Source organism: Otolemur garnettii, unplaced genomic scaffold (assembly GCF_000181295.1).
Source record: "Otolemur garnettii isolate 467f Iridium unplaced genomic scaffold, OtoGar3 scaffold00112, whole genome shotgun sequence".
In the NCBI taxonomy this organism is placed as follows: Eukaryota; Metazoa; Chordata; class Mammalia; order Primates; family Galagidae; genus Otolemur; species Otolemur garnettii.
The window spans coordinates 2,135,504-2,156,959 of record NW_003852507.1 but is presented as its reverse complement, the minus strand read 5'-3'; the positions used below and the strand labels follow the sequence as shown (position 1 = coordinate 2,156,959).

Genomic DNA, 21,456 nt, shown 5'->3' with positions numbered 1-21,456 from the left:
ACAGTACTGAGAATTAGGGATACAGAAAAGGACATGGGTTGCAGTGTTCTTGAATATATTCTAAAGGCCTTATTCACTTACATTTCTATCAAAATATGACGTGTTTTGTAGAAGTTTTAACTTTGCTTTGATGGTAAGGGAAAAATTTTTTTTAAGGGAGGGGCAGTAAAGAACTGAAGTGCTGAAACATATCACATGGTAAACATTCTGATAGTGAGTTGTATGAATCACTGCTATCTGAAAATCCAAATGTGTTTGATTTGAATTCATTGTAGAGGCTACCACCTATGAAGTTTGTACTCTTTATTTGCAGTACTCCTTTGTGCATCATCTTATTTCATGTTTGCTTTGTCTCACTGACTCTGACATTTGTAAGCCCCCTGAGGGTAAGGTCTGTCTTCTGTAGTACTTTTTTTTTCTCCCTAGCACCTAGGACAGTGCGGTAGCATCTTTACTACTTGGTTAATTGTTATAGACAGATCCTGCTTTGTTTTGCCTTAAACCACAGAAATTTATATCCCACAGTTCGGTAGGCTGTAAATCCAAGATCAAAGTGCAGATTTGATTTTCTTCTGAGTCTCTCTCTCTGGCTTGTAGATGACCACCTTCTCACTATGTCCTCATGTGGTTCAATTCTTCTTTGTATCTTTTTTTTTTTTTTTTTTTTTGAGACAGGAGCCTCAAGCTGTCCCCCTGGGTAGAGTGCCGTGGCATCTCAGCTCACAGCAACCTCCAACTCCTGGGCTCAAGCGAGTCTCCTGCCTCCGCCTCCCAAGTAGCTGGGACCACAGGCGCCCACCACAACGCGCGGCTATTTTTTGGTTGCAGCCGTCATTGTTGTTTGGCGGGCCTGGGCTGGATTTGAACCCGCCACCTTGGGTGTACATGGCTGGTGCCTTAGCCACTTGAGCCACAGGCGCCGAGCCTTCTTTGTATCTTTAACCAAGTTTTTTAGTTAGCTGCATGAGGTGTTTCATCAGCTTTTACAGGTGAAATAACAATTTGGTATGAAAAAGAGAAGAGCTCCAGGTGTATGTTTTAATATGCAAATACTTTTCTATTTTTATTTTTACAAATCCATGACTTGCTGTCTGAATTGTTTATTATATTTGAAATTTGTCTGCTGTGTGACCTAAGATTATTAAAACTAGAGATTTGAAAACCAGAGTGAATTGCAGTAGTATTGTGATACCCAAGCTAAAGATATTAGTGAGGTTTTTTTTACTTTTTAACTAACTGAAACCGAATTTTTATTTGTAATTTTAGAATGCATCTTATGAATCTGAAACTACTATTTTCTAAAATGACTAAAATGAAACATAAAAATATTTTCCTAGGGATACATCATTTGATTCAAAGCACCTACCTGGATAATATTAGATTCACTTAGGTTCAAACATATATTCATTTAATGCATTTTGCAAGTATTCTGGGATAGCATTTGACAAGGAACTATATCTGCCTCCATTTCTTTTTCTAGAAGTGCACTCAGTAGTACTAACTGATGGCTAAAACAGCAGGATGTAATTTTGAGGGAGATTGTTGTTCCATGGAGACAAGAAGAAATACTTGTAGATGTGATACAACATTTTACCCAGTTTATCACGGAACAGTTTAGTCTACCTGACTTATCTTTTTGCTAAATTTAACTAGCGGAATAACTTATCAGTATTGGACAGTTGTGTAAGAGTAGTGAATTACCCATTAGCTTGCTGGTAAAGATGGTGCTTTGACAGTTCAATTAAGGTTTCATTAACAACTGTCGGCTGTGTTTTATCTCAAAGTAAGGGTCCCATTTTACCTGGTAATGTGATTGTGGGGTAGCCTGAGATACATTCATTTCCATTGATAGAATGTTGTTCATGGGTTATCAAGACATCATGTATAATTTGACTTTCTTTATGAGACATCACAGCTTCCAAACTTCCAAATGGACAATTTCATAACGCAAAAACAAAACACTAAGGTTACTGAACCCACTAACAGTAACCTTAGTCAAGTTGGGGAGGGTAATATAAATCTAATATTTTGTCTGTAGTCACATTTGCCAGAGGAAAATGCTGTGCTTATGATCCGATACTTTGGGACAAAGAGCAAGGGCTCATGCAGTATACAATTTTTAGAGTTGGAGGAAGTTGACCACATGAGAGTAGTGGTTTGACGACCACTAAACCCAGACAGTTTCTGACAATGGACAATGTTAAAATATTATAGATTGAATTAACGGGGTGCATATTGGCACTTTGATAAAAGCGAGTCTGTGAAAAATGTCTGCTTTATAAAATTAATGTTTTGGTTTTGGACTTGTCTGATTAATTAAAAGATCAAATACCCTGGGATTCATTTGGTCCATTGCCTTTGTACTCTAAGTAAAGTTGGAGGGCTTTGAATTTTATTATCCTGATACCTTCAGCAGGTTATTTATACAAGTATTTGTCCTTCAAAACTTGAGCATCACTGTAGTGGTACGTACTAGCTCTTATGATCGTGATAAATTATTTGACGTCTTTGTTCCTCATCTATAAAATGGGGCTAATAATAGTACTTATCTCAGGATTGGTGTAGTAAATGAGGTAATTCTTGCGTATCAATGAGTACATAATCTAGCATACAGTAAGCATCTTTAAATGTTAGCGGTTTATTGTAGTTATTGTTGATGGAAAAATCAAGCTGTTGTGTTCATACATGGAAGTATCTTCATAGCTTGTCAGATTTATCAGGTAAAATCAACATGGAGACTATTTTTGGAGGAATGACTTTAAATATCATAGGTGTCCCCGTGTTTGTGTTATATGCCAGAGAGATTAAAAAAAGGTTGAATTTAGAGCCAAGGGAATACTCTGTCCTGTTTTCTCAATTACTTAAAAACAGAAAATAATTCATATGTTTGTATGGACTTGCTTGGTAGGTGTTCCAGTCCGATCATCTGCACTGTTTTGAAAGTATTGTGGATTTTGAAATACTTGGAAGGAAATTAATTTTTTCTTCATAAAACATAACAAATAAAGGACATCCGTATTGTCAAAGTTTACCTTTAGTGGAAATTCATTTTACTTGTATTTGGATGAAACAGTGTGAATTGCTAAAGAAGATGCCAGTGAGGTAGAGGTATTGTGTGTGATTTCACAGAAGTTAATTCAGTTTAAATTCTCATACATGCCAGAAATGTCTCACTTGTTCATCTTGTAAAAATTAGAGGCATGTTTTTCTCTTAATTTTTCTGTGGTCCTCTTATCCACAAATAGCAAACTATAATTTGGAAAAATGGAGAATGCTTTTTGCAATATATTTGGGGAAAATCCTGGATTAAGTTGCATCAGAGAAAGTAGTATACTAAAGTGTATTTTGTTATTAACTGTGTTTTACAGGTTAAGAATCTGTAGTATTGAGAAGTTTCTCCACTATCAGCCAAGATTAACAGCCACAGCTGGATTCATTGGGGGTTCTGCTTTGTGAAAAGAGCTTTGAAGAAGCAGAGCCTGCACCATAAAAAGGAAACGGTTGCTCTTCTAGACATAAAGCATCCGTGTGAAACTAGAAATGTAGAAATCTATATTTGTTAATTTTAACTACAAATGAACTTACTTTTAGAAACTGCAGGTTCATGATCATAAAGTAGAGAAAGCAAAGAGAGAGAATAAAAGTAACACAATCAAATGATACTGAATCATAGCATGTAACATTGAAAGTTACTTTGTACTTAGGCTCTTGACAAGATTATCCAAAATATATTTGAAACAAAAATTAAAAAAAAAAAAAGGCAAAACCATAGCACAACAAAAGAAACCTGTTTTATTCTTGGGGAGAAATTTTATGTTGTACTATTGAATGTCAGCTTAGAAAGAAAGGCAAAGGTTTTTTATTAAGAAAAAAAAAAGACATTTCAGAAACATTGCCTTTTCAAATAAAACAATAATATTCCTTGAAATTAAATGCCATCTTTTTAGCCATCAGCATGATGGGGATGTGTCATGAAAGAGAAGAGGGTCTGATAGTTCCCTTTCATATGCTATGTCAGAATAATGAATATTTGTAAAATACATTAACTGAATATATATTGGCATCTAAATTCTGCGTTTTCACCCAGATAGCATAGGCAGCAGCAGAAATGTTCCTTGATATACAAAGTCCCCTAATGGAGCACTGGGATGTTTCTTTATCTTCTAAACTTGAACTATCAGAGTTTTCCCTGTCTTCTATATTGTATAATTGAATGGCTGTGTTCTTGGTGGTTATTATTAGATTTGTTGATATCCTAGCAATTCAAAAATCAATTGTTCATATACTACATGTTTCCTTAATATGCTAATTTGGTTTCATTGATAGAAATTGTCAAGGCCAAAGAAACTTTTTCATTTGTCATCACCCAATAAGTGGAAAGAAGCTGTTGGGTAGAAGAGATTCTTTCCTTATTTGATTATATTTGGGTTTTAGTTATGAGTCCTTGTGTATCCATGATACTCCAGTGAATTGTTGATTGGGTCATCTAAAGCAGATCAACAATGATTTCCTAACTAAAATAGCCTGTTTGTTTGATCTGTTGTTGTTGCTTAGGGGTAACAGAAAGTGCCTGAGGCAACAATTGTAATATTGTCAATGAGCATGTGACAAGTTTTGATAGATCTAGCCCATAGTTCTCAAGTACCTAGCCAAGAAGTATTAGAAAAATTCTGGCACTCTGGCATTATGAAAAGATGACTTACAAGGAAACTATGCTGAGATTGTACTGTAATATTAATTAGTTGTAATGGTGTGAGTAGAGGGAATATATTCAGGGATATCTGCCATTGACCCAGTTTTCTATCTGTGTATTGAATTAGTTTGGCTAATTGAATCATATTTACTATTAAACAGTGAAAGCTTTTGAAACTTTTGAAACTCACTGGTCTATGTATTTTTATTGTCAATCTGCAGTGGACAAGCACTAAATAAGGATATTTAGTTCTATAAATCATTTTGCAAGTCTCCGTCAGACTTGTGCTATTATTTGTATTGTGCTTGGTATTGAAGTATAGGAACGTTGAAGTCGTGATCTTGCTTTGTAGAAGTTTACAATCAAATAGACAGTATGAAAAATAACATGAAAAATAACTCTGTCTATAGCTTTAGTGGAGGGCTGAAACTATATTTGAAAACATTAAATAAAAACTTAAGGACATATTATGTTCGTTGTTCTTACAATACTCATTTATTGTGTGTTGACTATTTGCCAGGCACTGTGCTTCGTTATAGGGATTAAAGGCTATTATGATTTAGTGGGGGAGGTAGATTTGTAAATGGATAATTATAATTCAGTGCCATAAAAGCAGCAATAGGAATAATCCCTGGATGTTATGGGAGCATAGAGAAGGGATTTCTGTGGAAGGTATGGATGCTTCCTAGAATAGGTAATGGCTTAGCTGAGTTTTAAGAATGAGAGAGAGTGAACCAGTGGGGAAGGGCATTCTAGGTAGATGGGCCCACATACAGGAGACCCAGGACAGGACTGGAGTTGCTAAACATGTGGTAATGGAGAACGTAGGAGGTGTAAGCTAAAGCTAGATCCTGAAGAGGTTGGAATGTCATGGTGAAGAGTTGAGGCACTATTGATAATGGGGAAAGTGTCAAAAAAATCTTACTCTTTTTTATGAATAGAGTACATATACAGTACATAAATAGTTATATGGCACATGGGGGGAGATATATAAATAGAAGATACAGCTGAGGTTCATCTGAGCTCTGAGAAGTTGCTGCAAGTTAAAAGTAAAGGTCAGTCAGGATGAACATTATTAAGAAAATGGGAGTGATCCTTGATGCAGATAAAAAGTCAAAGAAAATTAAGGTTGGAGAAAGGGCATTGCATTTGGCAAGTAGATCATTGACGACATTTGAGGGAATGATGGTGTTTGATTTTTTTCCTCTCTAATATGTATATAATATGTTTGATTCTGAAGAATATCTTAAGTATTAGATTAAAAATTATTACTTTAAAATTGTTAATAAAAATTCTTCCAAATCCTGAGTTTTTATTTCTAGTTTAATAAAAAAACAGAGAACTTGATGTTCAAGGTGCTGTTTCTTTGGAAAGTTTTTTTTTTTTTTTTTTTTTTTTAATGTAGTAATAGAGTACTAAACTAAATTTGTTAAGAGATAAAGTTCTGGTCTTACTTAGCCTTGCTGCCAATTACCCTATTACCTTGGTAAAAATTTCTGAACTTTCTGAGCCTGGTTTTCTCATTTATAAAGTCTTATGTTTCCTAAGATTCTATTATAAAATGGCATTAATATTGTAAGACATAGTGCCATTATTTCTGGGTAGTAGAGTCTGCAGTATGACAACTTTCTGTCTTCAGGACTACTAAATTATTTGAAGGAAGAACTAGATAACTGTTACCCTGCGTGATGATTTTATTTATAAAGTTTTCAAATTTGGGATCAGATTTTAAATGTACAGTTTGTTCAAGAGACTTGTTTTCTCCTGTTATTGACTTATTGATGAGGATTATACGTGGTTCATTTGTGGAAGAGAGCCTGCCTATATGCAAATGGACGGTCAATTTCTTCCTACATTTCAATTTGATACTACCATTTGCCTATAGTTCTTTACCTTTTTAGTGTTTTAGATTTACCTGCTTACTTTCTTACATATTTTGCATTTTAAAATAAAATCTAATATTCTATTTAGTATTTTCTTTTTTATTTTTATTTATTTATTTATTTATTTATTTTTGGAGACAGAGTCTCAAGCTGTCACCCTCGGTGCTGTAGCATCACAGATCACAGCAACTTCAAACTCTTGGGCTTAAGTGATTCTCTTGCCTCAACCTCCCAAGCAGCTGGGACTACAGGTACCCTCCACAAGGCCTGGCTATCTTTTGTTGTAGTTGTCATTGTTGTTCTTAGCAGGCCCGAGGCCGGGTTTGAACCTGCCAGCCCCTGTTTATGTGGCCAGCACCCTAAACACTGAACTACGGGTGCTGACCACGTGCCTTTTTTAAAAATTTTTTTGTTGTTGTTAGTAATCAGGGAAGATGATGTGGGTGATAGTCCTTATATTAATTTACAAGTTGGTTTAACAAGTTTTTCCTTTTTGCCAGAAGTCTCTTTTAAATTCAGAGTTTGGGTAGAGGATTTGCTAGTTTGTATATGAGCCTCCCAGAAAACTAGCTTTGACACATATTTTTAGGCTGTAGCAGTTTAGGGCATAGTGTATACAGCGAGAGAGTTCCTAAAGCTCTTTTAAAAGAAGAAAGGAGCATTTTTACAGAAGTCCTCGCAGTCCAGATCTTCAGATATTTAATGAAAGCCAGGTATATAATTTAAAATTTTCTAGTAGCCATAGTAAAATATGTAAAAAAGAAACAGGTAAAATTAATTTAGTGAGAGCGGCACTTGTGGCTCAGTGGATAGGGTGCCAGCCCCATATACCTGCCAAACTGCAACAAAAAATAGCTAGGCATTGTGGTGGGCGCCTCTAGTCCCAGCTACTCGGGAGGCTGAGGCAGGAGAATTGCCTATGCCCAGGAGTTGGAGGTTGCTGTGAGCACGGTACCGAGGGTGACAAAGAGAGACTCTATCTTTTAAAAATATATAATAATAATTTTAGTGATATATTTTATTTAACTATGTCTAGAGTATTGTCATTCAACATATAATCACCATAAAAATTATCAGTGAATTTTTCCTCCATGTTAGGTCTACAAAATCTACTGTGTATCTTAACACTTGCACCATGTTTTAGTTTGGTCTAGCCACATTTGAGGTGCGCAGTAGCCACATCTCTTTGATTTTTATTGCATTGTACCTATTATAGTCATTTTCGAACCAGTCACTCTCAGTGGAGGTGGGATTACTTTTGTAGCAATTAGGCCACTCCTGGACCTGGTTATGGGAGGGGTGAATACCAGCAGAATAAGCTAAGAACGAAGTCATTAATGACCATAATAATTTTAGCATTTATCTAACTTATGTCAGACACTCAAAAAACTTGACCAGCTGCGTTTATAGAACAAACTGCAATAATGTTCTCTGTAGAGAAGTTGTCCTGCTGGTCCTGAGTTATTTGGGGTATTTTGCTTTTCGGAGGCTATGTTTGCTTAACATAGCAAAAGTAAAATTGGCATCTGATCCTTGCCATGTTTGCTTTTCTTCCCAATTAGAGCAGATCATCTCCCATTGATTTCTTTTTCCTCTCTCTGTGTTGTGGTTTTGTTATCCACATGAGGTTCTCAGTCTTGTTTTCAGTTTTAAGGCAGTAAACTTTTTACAGGGGAATGAACAACACAGAACTTTTTGTTTACCCATGTCTTGACCTAAAATTCTTGTTCCCAGCTATGGAGAAAAGGTGTGGAAAGACATTTGAACAAATAGATAAAATTAGTCATTTGACCCAGATTGCAGCTTTTTTTTTCCCTGTCTGCATGGATAAAAATCATTCTTCAGTTTACATAAGTAGGTGATTTTTCTTTCATGCTAATTTTCTTAATGTGCCATAGCAGCGGGTTACAGATTTGGAAATTTTGTAAGTAAATTGAATAAGCCAGGTGACTTTATTTCATTGTATCATCTTACCGGTAGAGAAGTACCCAAAGGGTGCAATTATTGGGTGCTTGTCTCATTGCACATCTAAGACAGCCTGGGTGCGAAGGATTTTTCCTCACTTTGTTCTCCACTTTCCTGTCTCTTCTAATTTTTTTTTTTAAATAGAAAACTATTGATTTTTATATTACTTCTGCAGGGTAAATTAAGTAATACAGAAGAGTGGGAAATTTGAGTTTTATCAAAAGTAATATAGAAACCATATAAAGTGGAAAGTAATGTGGGTACATGTGCAGAAAGGGGCACACATATACTTGGCTTGGGTTTGAATTGCCTCAGAGAATTACGTGAGAACCTTCAACCATTTTTAATTGATTGGCTTCCTCTGTGTTCATTTTCCCAGGTTCTGCGTGTGTAGTAATTGGGGTTATTGTGAAGTTAACTGGGTGTGTATTACAGCCAATGTTCAAAGTAAAGATTGATGTGTATTCTTTAAAAAACTCAAACTAGTTAATTATAATCCTGTTTAGAACATTATTTTAATAAAATAGAGATTTTAGAAAGGTTGCAAGGACTCTTTCCAGAAGATTTATGTGAACAAATAACGTCAATCAATAAAGCACCTTTCTTTATTAAACATTCCAGTATTAAACTTCGTAATTAATGCTGTTTAATCCCTCAGATGTTATAATATTACAGTATCCACTTGGTGATATGTATGGAGATTAAATTATATTCTCTATAGATTTGAAGTAATGACTTGTAAAAGAATCATAATTTTTTTTTGATTAAAAAAGTTTGTTTGGCCTGTTGTTTTTCAGCTCAAAGAAAAGTAGTTTAGAAGAACTTTCAAAACAAAAGCATTTAATACAGTGGTTCTCAACCTTCCTAATGCCATGGCCCTTTAGTACAGTTCCTGTGGGTCGCGACCCACAGGTTGAGAACCGCTGATTTAATAGAATGACCTGAGGAGGACAACATTTAATATTGTAAAGGGACAATGTGATTTAGTAGTTAAAATCTGTCCTCTGATAGCAAACTAACTTTAAATCCTGGCCCTGTCTCTCATTAATTGTGAGCAAATCATTTTACCGCAGTATGCCTCATGGTCTTTCTCTGTACAATGGGGATAATAATACATGGTAGGGAGCCTGTTATTATATATGCAAAGTCTTAAACTGTGCCTGCCACTATGTAAATGTTAGCTATCCTTATTATTACCAGTTTCAGTATAAGTGAAAAAAGTATCTCTTGAAAAGTAACCAATCTAGGAAAAGTAACCAGTAGCTTTTGTATGACTATTGACAGTTATCAGGAATGTGAGTTCACTGGAGATTTTATTTCTGATTAAGTCCAACTGTTTTTTGAAAAATTCATTTAAATTCAAGAATGCTTTCCAAATGTAAAAATTTCATTTAACACATAAAAGGAAGGTTTTTTTCTTTCTATTTTCTCCTCCCCATTATCAAAGTAAATAATACTGTTTATTGTAGGACACTTGAAAAATAGAGAAAAGCTGAAAGGAAAAGCAGTTGCTTGTAACCTACAATTCAGAGATAACCACTAATAGCGTTTCAGTATATTTATTTACAAGTGGTTTACCTAGAATGTGTGGGTGTGTTGTTTGTAATATTCTTAGAGTTGGGTTCATGAGTACACTGTATATTTAAATTTTATATCCTGTTTCTTTCAATAATATTGCAAAGGCAGATTTTGGCCATTTGTTTTGAGGGCTTTTTCATTCTCACAAGCCTATAAAGCTCTACCTTAAATTATAGAGTTTGAAGATACTTTTTTTTTGAAGCAGAGTCTCATTCCATTGCTCAGGCTAGAATGCCATGGCATCATCCTACCTCACAGCAACCTCAAATTTCTGGGTTGAAACGATCCTCCTTCCTCAGCCTCCCAAGTAGCTGGGACTACAGATGCATGTTGGTCTCAAACTCCTGAGCTCAAGGGATCCTCCTGCCTCCGTCTCCCTGCGTGCTAGTGTTACAGAACCACAGTACCCAGCCTGAAGACATGTTAGAATGCATCTAGTTTTACTGCTTTATTTTATGTATGGGAAAATTGAGTCCCAGAGAAGCTAAGAGATTTGTTTGAGGTCACACAGCTACTTGGGAGCTGAGCCAGAACCTTTGTTCTTTTGCAGCTTTACCTGTCCAACTTAATGCCTGTTGAAAATGGAAGAAGTGGGCTCAGCACCTATGGCTCAAGCGGCTAAGGCACCAGCCACATACACCCAAGGTGGCAGGTTCAAATCCCCTGCTCGGCCCGCCAAACAACAATGATGGCTGCACCCAAAAAATGGCCGGGCGTTGTGGTGGGCGCCTGTAGTCCCAGCTACTTGGGAGGCTGAGGCAGGAGACTCGCTTGAGCCCGGGAGTTGGAGGTTGCTGTGAGCTGTGATGCCATGGCACACTACCCAGGGGGACAGCTTGAGGCTCCATCTTAAAAAAAAAGAAAAGAAAAGAAAATGGAAGAAGTGTTTATATAAAAGCAAAACAAATAAAAAACAAAAGCTCTATAAATGAACCAGAAATAATGTATCTGAAAAAAAATTAGATATATAGAATATTCTGTTGGTGGTTTCGTGTATGCTAGTGACTCCCAAGTTTTCAGGTTTTAATGGAAACTACAGGGTTTTGGGGAAGGAACAATTCAGTCTTTTCATGTTATATGTAAATGTGTTGTATTGAGTGTAGCCTTCCCCCCTCCCTTATTTTTTGAAATACTTTAAACCTTAACTGGAAAAATATGTAAGAATTATACAGTATGTCTATAAACTGGTCTTCTAGATTAAATTTTGTGACTTTTGCTTTATCTACTTTGAGGCTATTTCTACAGAACTTGCTGAGATTGGGTTTTGAATAAATTTAGATGTACAGTGTTAGGAAACTGATGGTTACTGCATCAAGTACATCAACTCCCTGTTCTATGTATTAGGTTTTGTATGCTCTCCAACTAGAGAAGGAACTGAAGTTTTAAAACTTGCGATTGTTTTGGAATGCTATTTATTCTTTTAATACTTAAAACAAAATTCAATGTGAATCAAATGTGTAACTGAAACATATACCAGTCAAAACTAAGCTTTAGGCAGAATAGAAATAATTCATTCTGCAAAGTTTGTGGGTTTTTTTGTTTTTTTTTTTTTTGTGGTATTTATCTCAGGTTGAGACTTGAGGGAATATTTTCAAAGTAAGAATCTTGTGATCTGGTTCCTTAGTTCTGTGACCCAGGACATGATTAAGGCTTTACATTGTAGAAGCTAAATTTTGTTTCTTATGGTTTTCTTTTCTTTTTTTTTTTTTTTAAAGTAAATCACCCTATTGCAGTCACATGAGCTGATGATGCTGTTTGTGTCACCCAATACTCTGCTCTGTATTTTTCAGTGTCAAATAATTCCTTTGTTAAACTCATTTTCAGTAAATGAGCCATTGTTTCTCAAAGCGTAATAATTTCTATATATAGTACAGAACCTCACGAAATAGATGTTAACGTCAAGTATTAGTTAATGATTGGAAATAGTTGAAGTCATTTCTCTGTGTATATCATAGGATAACTGCTGTCTTTGCTCCCTGTGCTACAATATGAGATTTATATTTACTAGAAATCACATGACAACAAGCCCTTAAAAGTGAGATTGTTTGTTTAGATGCAGAAAGGGTGGTTCTATTGAGGCAACCAGCTATTATATTAGATATTTGGTAATGTAAATACCTAGAATGAGGTAGCTGAAGTTCAAATCTAAATGGCTTGTGACAGGAAAGAAAATACATAGGCAGCAGTTACTGGTTTACTTGATGCAGTTGATATCATGATCTGTAAATTAATCACAGACTTCTTAAAGTACCTCAGCAGGAAAGATGTTAAAATAGGGACACTACAATATTTAGTGTGGACACTGAAGATGTAGTTACCAACATAGACCTTGTCTCTGTAGGTGGGCAAACTTTCACTAATATTTATACTTTGATTTTCTTTTCCTTTTAAAGTAGATGCCTATAGAAGATAAATCCATCTCTCTGTTTCTGATTTTCAGTACTAACGAAAACAAATGCATTCTCCACCCACTGATCCACTAAAAATGACAAGAACTTCAAAGGCTAAGGTCAGGTTTCATTTGCTTCTCTAGAGCCTAACTCCATCCCGGGTTGGGTACTTGTTTGTTGTTGAAGTGCAAGTTTCTAGTCTGGGCCCAGTGAGAGCACCTGTAGTTTCAGCTACTCTGTAGGCTGCAGCAGGAAGATTGCTTGAGCCCAGGAGTTTGGGCTGTGGTACGCCATGATTATGCCTGTACATAGCCATTGTACTCCAGTCAAGGCAACATAGCAAGACAAAAACAAAAAAAAGAAAGAGTTAAAGATCTAAAGTTAAGTTTGTATGTGATGGCTATTTTCTTTTTTGAAACAGAACCTCAAGCTGTCCCCCTGGGCAGAGTGCCGTGGCATTACAGCTCACAGCAACCTCCAACTCCTGGGCTCACGCGCGTCTCCTGCCTCTGCCTCCCAAGTAGCTGGGACCACAGGCGCCCGCCACAACGCCTGGCTATTTTTTGGTTGCAGCCATCATTGTTGTTTGGTGGGTCCGGGCTGGGGATTTGAACCCGCCACCTTAGGTGTACGTGGCTGACGCCTTAGCCAGTTGAGCTATAGGCGCCGAGCCAGTGATGGCTATTTTCAAAGAAGAGTACCATCACTGGCTTTTGCCACTAAATAGTATTTCAAGATCCCTACTTCCTCATGCAGTGTAGGAATTGTTATGAGGGAATACTTAAGAGAGATATTTAGACAACTGCGTGGTAGTGGTTTTGTTTTCTTGTATTTGGATTTTTTTTAAGAGTAAGAGCCCTAATCTAAAGAAAGAATGTCTGAAAGTATTCCTTTTTTGAAAAGAAATAGTCCTTTATTTATACTGCTTTCCATAATCTGCATAAAGTTAAGAATGCTGCTGAATTGTTTAGGGAAAATATCCTTTTCGATGCAGTGCTGTGATCTCATGTTAGAAAAACAATGAGAGATCCAGTTAATAGAAACTGTGTCCAAAGCCTCTTCTAATACATCAGTACATACCAGAGCAGTCTGTGATGCTAGTGCAGAAGAAAAAGGATAAAATTCTAGGTTCTGTTTTATATATTATTCTGTTTTATAAACTTATCAGTAAATGGTAGCTTAGTATATGCTGGAGATCCTCTTGAAAATTAGTGAGGAAAGAATGGCTTATTTCAGTAGTATGTTGGTATATGTTTAACAATAGGCTTTCTAAAAAATAAAAAAGCTGTAGTTTAGAGGATTTACTGATTTATCTGGTGTAAGTCATGTCATATTGGCAGCCATTTATTATATTACACATAATATAGCACTAAAACACTAACGTGAAGTCACTAAATGTTGAATTAGAAAAAGATATGCAGTAGCACACCATTATGTAGTATTTTCACTATACAGATAAAAAAGGTGTCAAATCACCTTAACAGCATAAATCACAAGATAATTAGGGAGGGATGATTTCTGATATTTACTACCTTTGTTTTAAATATGATTTATTTTATTATAAGTTTACATAATAATAGTTTTTTATGGCTATGATTCACAATCACCTTGCAAAATTTCAGAAAATGTCTCTCATGAGCAGTATGAACCCGTTGCAGTATACCACTGGTTTATTTTGTACCTTTGTTGAGCCATTTAGCTGGCACTGGGGAGGAATGAAGTTAGATCTGTGTTCATGATGTGCAAAAATAAAATCCAAGTGGATTAAAGATTTTTTTTGAAGCCTCCCAATAAGAAAATATTGGTAACTATTTTTATTATTTTTATAATCTTTGAGGGAAAGTGCTTGTTATTTTGATATTAAAGCAAGAAAAGAACATTAGATTGTCTATGAAGGTACTTAACATGTGTGTTTGGTAAAATATACCATAAAAAAGCCTGAAAGAAAACATAGAAACTAGGGGAAAATATTGACAACATAAAAACAAAAGTTAATGTCTTTGTTTAAAGAGCTCATAAAATCAATAAAAAGTAAAGGTGAATAACCCAAAAGAAAATGTGCAAAAACCAGAGAATGGGCTGCTCATAAAAGAAATACAGATTGTTAACAACCATTAAGAGTTTACTGAGGGCGACAAAGTGAGACTTTGTCTCCAAAAAAAAAAAAGAAAGAAAGAAAGAAAAAAGATTTCACTTTCATTAATAAAGACATGCAGAAATGAAGTAACACTTGTAATCTGCTGGGTCGACATTTTAAAGTATGTAATTATCCCTACAGTTGTTGTAGATGTGGTAAAAAATGCTCTCAAAGTTTTGATGTTCGTGTAGATGGATGGAGCCTTGTTGGGAGAGCTGTTTCTCAAAATTGAATGCACAAATCCTTTGAAGAAATCATTGAGCTTGGATATAAGGATATATTTATAAAGGTGTTCGTTTGATGTTATTATATTCCTCCCAGACTGAAAGTAACCTAAGTAGCTATGAATAGTGGAGTGGTTACCATTAAAAGATGCCCACAATTTATTTAAATGAAAATCAGTGTTCCCTTAAGATTTTTCAACCTTTTTTATCTCATGGCACACTTGAACTGAACCTGTAGTTAAAGTTCCACAGCACACGTAAATTATGTTGATCACAAAAAAAAAAAAGTAAAAAAAGCACTTATTGTGCTTTGAACTTTTTTCGAAAATAATTTAATTAATCTTTAAAATTTTTCATGGCAAATCTAAGATCCTCTCACAGCACACTGGCTGAAAATCACTGCCTTTGGGCATAAAAAATTATTACTCATGTTTTATAAAGTCAGGGATATCTATCAATTGTGATTATTTTGGTAAAGTAGAATTATAGTGGATTTTCACTTTGAATTTTATAATAAAAACCTCTACTTAGAGAAGCCCTAAGAATTTCTGTATTGTAAAGAATAATCCTAAGAGTCTTGGCTAGGGCGCTGGCCACATACACCGGGGCTGGTGGGTTCAAACCCGGTGCTGGCCTGCCAAACAACAATAACAAATAGCCAGGTGGGCGCCTGGAGTTCCAGCTACTTAGGAGACTGAGGCAAGAGAATTACTTAAGTCTAAGAGTTTGAGGTTGCTCTGAGCTGTGACACTACGGCACTGTACCACGGGCAACATAGTGAGACCCTGTCTCAAAAAATAAAAAAAAAATAACCCTAAGAGATAATGATCTTACTTTTAGAGAAGGATATAGCTCAAAGAAGTCTAAGTAATTTGCCCAAGCTAATAAATAGCAGAATAGGGCTTTGACCAAAGCCTCTGCTCTTTAAACAAACAAATATAATGTTGTTACACATCACAAGCACATGATAGAGGTTATGAAGAATAATAAAAAAGAATATTCAGGAACATACTACCCAGCCTAAGAAATAGATCAATCATAACCAGCACTATTGAGGCTGACCTTAAGTAGCTCTCTGGGCAGGGCAGGTATGTTTTACCTGCCCTGCCAAGAGAAAACCACTATCTTGAATTTTGTATTTATTGTTACTTGCTTGTCTTAAAAGTGGATTTTTAAAGATACAATTCACATATCAACAGTTTTATCACTTAGATTGTACAAATTAATTATTACAGTATATTCTAAGAGTAAATTTTCATTTTAATTTTAGAACATTTTCATTGAAATGTTCTCAGTTTCTGAAAAGAAGCATCATACCTATTAGCAATTTACTTCACATTCTCTGCAATTCCCCTAACCCCAGGCAACCACTAATCTGTTTTCTGTCTCTATAGATTTGACCTTTTTGGGTACTTCATAGAAATGGAATATGTGATGTTTTGTGACTGCCTGCTTTCACTTAGCATGTTTTCGAGGTTTATCCATGTTGTAACATGTATCAGTACTTAATCACTTTTGGTAGGGGTATTATATTACATTGTATACCATTTTGTTTCTCCATCAGTTGTTGAACATTTGGATTATTTCTTTTTTGGCTATTGTGAACAATATTCCTTATGAACATTTGAGAACAAATTTTGTATGCACTTTCATTTTTATTTCCTTTGGGTACACAGATATACCTAAAATTGCTGGGTTATCTGGTGACTCTGTGTTTAACTTTCGGTAGGGTGTTTTCCAAAGCAGTAACGGCATTTTATATTCCTATCAGCAGTGTATGAGTGTTCTAATTTCTCCACACCCTTGACAAACTTGTTAGCATCTCTTTATTATAACCATATTAGTGTGTGTATGAATGGCACCTCGTTGTGATTTTGATTTGTATTTCCCTGATGTCTGATGATGTTGAACATCTTTTCATGAGCTTATTGGTCATTTGAATTTCTTTGGAGACGTGTCTGTTGAGAGCCTTGGCCCGTTGTTAAATTAGGTAGTCTTTTTCTTTTTATTTCATTATATGAGTTCTTTATGTATTCTAAATACCAGTCCCGTATCAGATAATGTGATCTGCAAATATATTCTCCTATTCTGTACATTGTCTTTTCACTTCCTGTAACCTCCCGTCGTGGCTCTGTGTACGTATGTATTTCTACATATGTATTACTTTCCTAGAAAAAGGATCTAAGGATTTTCTATCCTGTGTGGTTTTTACTTGCTTCTTTGTGTTCTGTGATGCCAGTTGAGATTGTCAGTACAGTGAAACCAGATTTACAGCAGAATGGGAGCAGATTATTCTGCCACTTTTCTAGATGTTTGAGTAGCACATATTAACTCTGGGACTGATCACTTCATGCTTGTTTAATCTGCCTGTGAGGTTCACATCAATTTTCCCATCTCTGTCATCATCAGAGATTTCAGATTTGCCAGCGTAACCATGTTTTGTTATCACTGTTAGAAACTGGAAAATGGCTTTGGAGCATGGCCTAATAAGAACTTGATGTGGCTCGGCGCCTGTGGCTCAATCGGCTAAGGCGCCAGCCACATACCCCTAAGGTGGTGGGTTTGAATCCCCAGCCCGGACCTGCCAAACAACAATGATGGCTGCAACCAAAAAATGGCCAGGCGCTGTGGCGGGCGCCTGTAGTCCCAGCTACTTGGGAGGCTGAGGCAGGAGACTCGCTTGAGCCCAGGAGTTGGAGGTTGCTGTGAGTGTGATGCCATGGCACTCTACCCAGGGGGTTAGCTTGAGGCTCCGTCTCAAAAAAAAAAAAAAAAAAGAACTTGATGTTTACTTTTGCTTTTGACACTGTTGATGCTCTTGAGAGCATTAGCTAGGACATTCAAATGCGTCATTATGGCAGTATGGAAAGATGGTGATAAGATCACCTTTTCACGTTCTTGATGATGTCCTTTGGATCACAGTAGTTTTTAATTTTGATGAAATCTATTTTATCTTTTTTTTTTTAGGTTGCTTGTGCTTTTGGTGTCATATCTAAGAAATCTTTGCCTAACTCAAGGTCATGAAGATTTGCCCTGTTTCTTCTAAGAGTTTTATAATTTTAGCTTATTTATGATTAGGTCTTTCACTCATTTTGAATTATTTTTTGTGTATGATGTGAGGTAAGAGTCCAACTGCATTTTTTGGGTATGTGGCTATTCATTTTTACCATACCATTTGATGAAGATTATTATTTCCCAGTTGAATAGCCTTGGCACCCTGGTTGAAAATCAGTTGACCATAAATATAAGGGTTTAATTTGGACTTTTGACTTTCTTCCCATTGTTTATAAAGGTCCTTATGCCAGTACCACACTGTTGGTTACCATAAGTTACTAGTAAGTTATAAGACAGGGAATGTGTCTTTCAGAATGTGTCTTTCAAGGAAATGTGTCTTTCAGATTTTATTCTTTTTAAAGATTGTTTGCCTATTCTGGGTTCCTTGATTTCCCATATGAATTTTAGGATCAACTTACTGCAAAAAAGGTGGGATTTTGATAGGATGCATGGAATCTGTAACCCGTTTGGAGAATATTGCAGTCTTAACAATATTAAGTCTTCCATTCCATAAACATGGAATGTTTTTCTGCTTATTTGGCTTTTCTTTAATTTCTTTAAACATTTTGTAGTTTTCTGTGTGTATTTTATATTTCTATTAAATTTATTTATAAGTATCCATTGCTATTAATGATAGTATAATAGGAATTATTTCTTAATTTCATTTTTGCATTGTTCATTGTTTGTGTATACAATGGATTTTTGTATATATGGATCTTGCACCCTGCAACCTGACTAAACTAATGTTATTAGTTCTAATAGTTTTCTAGTGTATTCTTCAGCATTTGAGAGATAGTTTTACTTTGTCCTTTCTAATATGGATACCTTTTCTTTCTTTCTTTTTTTTCTTTGAGACAGAGTCTCAGTTGCTCTGGGATGGAGTGCCTTGTCATTATAGCTGGCAGCAACATCAAACTCATGGCTCAAATGAGCCTCTTGCCTCAGCCTCTTCAGTAGTTGAGACTAACAGATGCCTGCCATGAGGCCTGACTGTTTTTAGAGATGGGGTCTTGCTCTTGCTCAGTCTGATTTAGAACTCCTGAGCTCAAGCAATCTACCTGCCTGGCCTTGGCCTTCCAGAGTGCTAGGATTATAGGTGTGAGCTATGCCTCCTGGCCCTTTTATTTCATTTTCTTGCCAGATTGCCCTAAGGGCCTCGAGTATAGTTTTGAATACAGGGGGGGAGAGCAAATATTCTTCTTTGTTCCTGATCTTAAGGATGGGCCATTTAGTCTTTCACTATTATGTTGTCAGGCATGGGTTGTTTGTAGTTTCCCTTTATCAGGTTAGAAAGTTCTTTTCCATTACTAGTGTGTTGAGTGTTTTTATCATGAAAGGGTATTGAATATTAATTGATTTTTGGATATTGAACCAACCTTGCATTCTTGAGTTAAATCCCCCTTGATCACTATTTTATTTTATTGTATTTTATTTTATTTTTAATTGTTTGGGATTCATTGAGGGTATAAAGAATTAGGTTACACTGATTGTGTTTGTTAGATAAAGTCCCTCTTATAATTGTGTCCTGCGCCCAAGAAGTGTTTATTTTAGTTTTTTAAAAAATAGACTTTGTTTTTTGGAGCAGCTTTAGGTTCACAGCAAAATTGAGCAGAAAGTACAAAGAGTTCCCACATATACCTCATTCCCACACACACAGCCTCCCTCACTATCCACATTCTACACATTTGTTGTAACCCATGAACCAATGTTGACAAATCATCATCCCTCAAAGCCCATAATTTACATGAAGGCTTACTCAGTGTTGTATATTCTATGGGTTTTGACAAATGTATAATGACATTTATCTACCACTGTATGTAGTCGTATCATCCAGAATAATTTTACTGTCTTAAAAATCCTCTGAGTTCTGCCTGTTCATCCCTCCATCCCCCTTAACCTTGGGCAACCACTGATCTCTTTATTATTTCTATAGTTTTGTCTTTTCCAAAATGTCATATAGATGGAATCATATGGTATGTATTCTTTTAGTTTGGCTTCTTTCACATAGTAATATGCATTTAAGGTTCTTTCATTTCTTTTAGTGGCTTGGTGGCTCATTTCTTTTTGGCATTGAATAATATTCCGTTGTATTGTGCCAGTTTATTTACCTGCTGAAGGACATTTTGATTGTTTCAAGTTTTGGCAATTATAAATAAAGTTTCCGTAAACATCTATATTCAGGTTTTTGTGTGGATATGAGCTTTCAGTTCACTTGGCATCATGCTTAGTCAACAATTGCTGGATCACATAGCTTTGTAAGAAACTGCCTATTTACATTATTTTGCGTTCCTACCAGTGATAAATGATAGTTCCTCTACATCCTCTCCAGCATTCAGTGTTGTTAGTGTTTGGATTTTTGGTGTGCAGTAGTATTTCATTTTTATTTTTATTTGCAATTCCCTAATGATACGTGATATTGAATATCTTTCCATGTGTATTTGCTATCTATATAACTTTTTTTATGGTGAAAAGTTATATATTTAGAATTAGCCAGCTGGACTTGGTTTAGATGATCCCAATTTTGTTGGCAACATCCAAAGCATCATAATCAGGAGCCAGTCGAGCATATGCTGCCTTCTCACCATCAGGCCTGATCAGGGTGTTGACCTTGGCCACATCAATATCATAAAGCTGCTTCACAGCCTATTTGATCTGGTGCTTGTTGGCTTTGACATCCACAATGAACACAAGTGTGTTGTTGTCTTCTATCTTCTTCATGGCAGACTCAGTGGTCAGGGGAACTTGATGATGGCATAGTGGTCAAGCTTGTTTCTCCTGAGGGCGCTCTTCCGAGGATATTTAGGCTGCCTCCGGAGCCTCAGAGTCTTTGGCTGCCGGAAGGTGGGTGATGTACGGATCTTCTTTTTTTTTTTTTGTGGCTGTGGATGCCTTTTAGCGCTGCCTTCTTGGCCTTCAATGCCTTTGCTTTGGCTTCGGTTTGGGAGGGGCTTCCTTCTTTGCTTTTGGCGCCATCTTGTGAAAAGACCCGCTATCTATATATTTTCATTGGCAAGATATCTGATCTTTTGTCTCTTTTTAAATGTGTTCATTTTCTTATCATTAAATTTTTTAGGAGTCCATTTTATATTTTGGGTAACAGTTTTGTTTTGTTTTTTTGTTCCCAGGTTTTATTCATGAACTCATAAAAAATATTCCAGATAAATGAATTTTAATCTTCATCCTGGTTAATTTGCTGTTAGCAGCTACACGCAGCCAATCTCATAGATTACTTCTCTCCAAAAAAAAGTATTTATATTTTTTATATTATATATATACATATATTTATTTATTTATTTATTTATTTTTGGACCGGGGCTGGGTTTGAGCCGGCCACCTCCGGAATATGGGACCAGTGCCCTACCCTTTTGAGCCACAAGCACCACCCTCTTCAAATATATTTTGATGAGAGTTTCAAATACCTTTTCAAAAAAGGCACTTCAGGCTCAGCGCCTATAGCTCAACCGGCTAAGGCGCCAGCCACGTACACCTAAGGTGGCGGGTTCGAATCCCCAGCCCGGACCCGCCAAACAAC

At 36.0% G+C, this 21,456-nt stretch overlaps 1 protein-coding gene and 1 pseudogene across 1 annotated transcript in view; one reads left to right on the top strand and one right to left on the bottom strand.

Annotated features, from left to right (window-relative positions):
• Window positions 1-21,456, top strand: part of NLK (nemo like kinase) — a 178,817-nt gene that overhangs the window by 2,998 nt on the left and 154,363 nt on the right. The gene's annotated exons all lie outside the window — the stretch shown is intronic.
• Window positions 20,430-20,994, bottom strand: LOC111727559 (annotated as a pseudogene).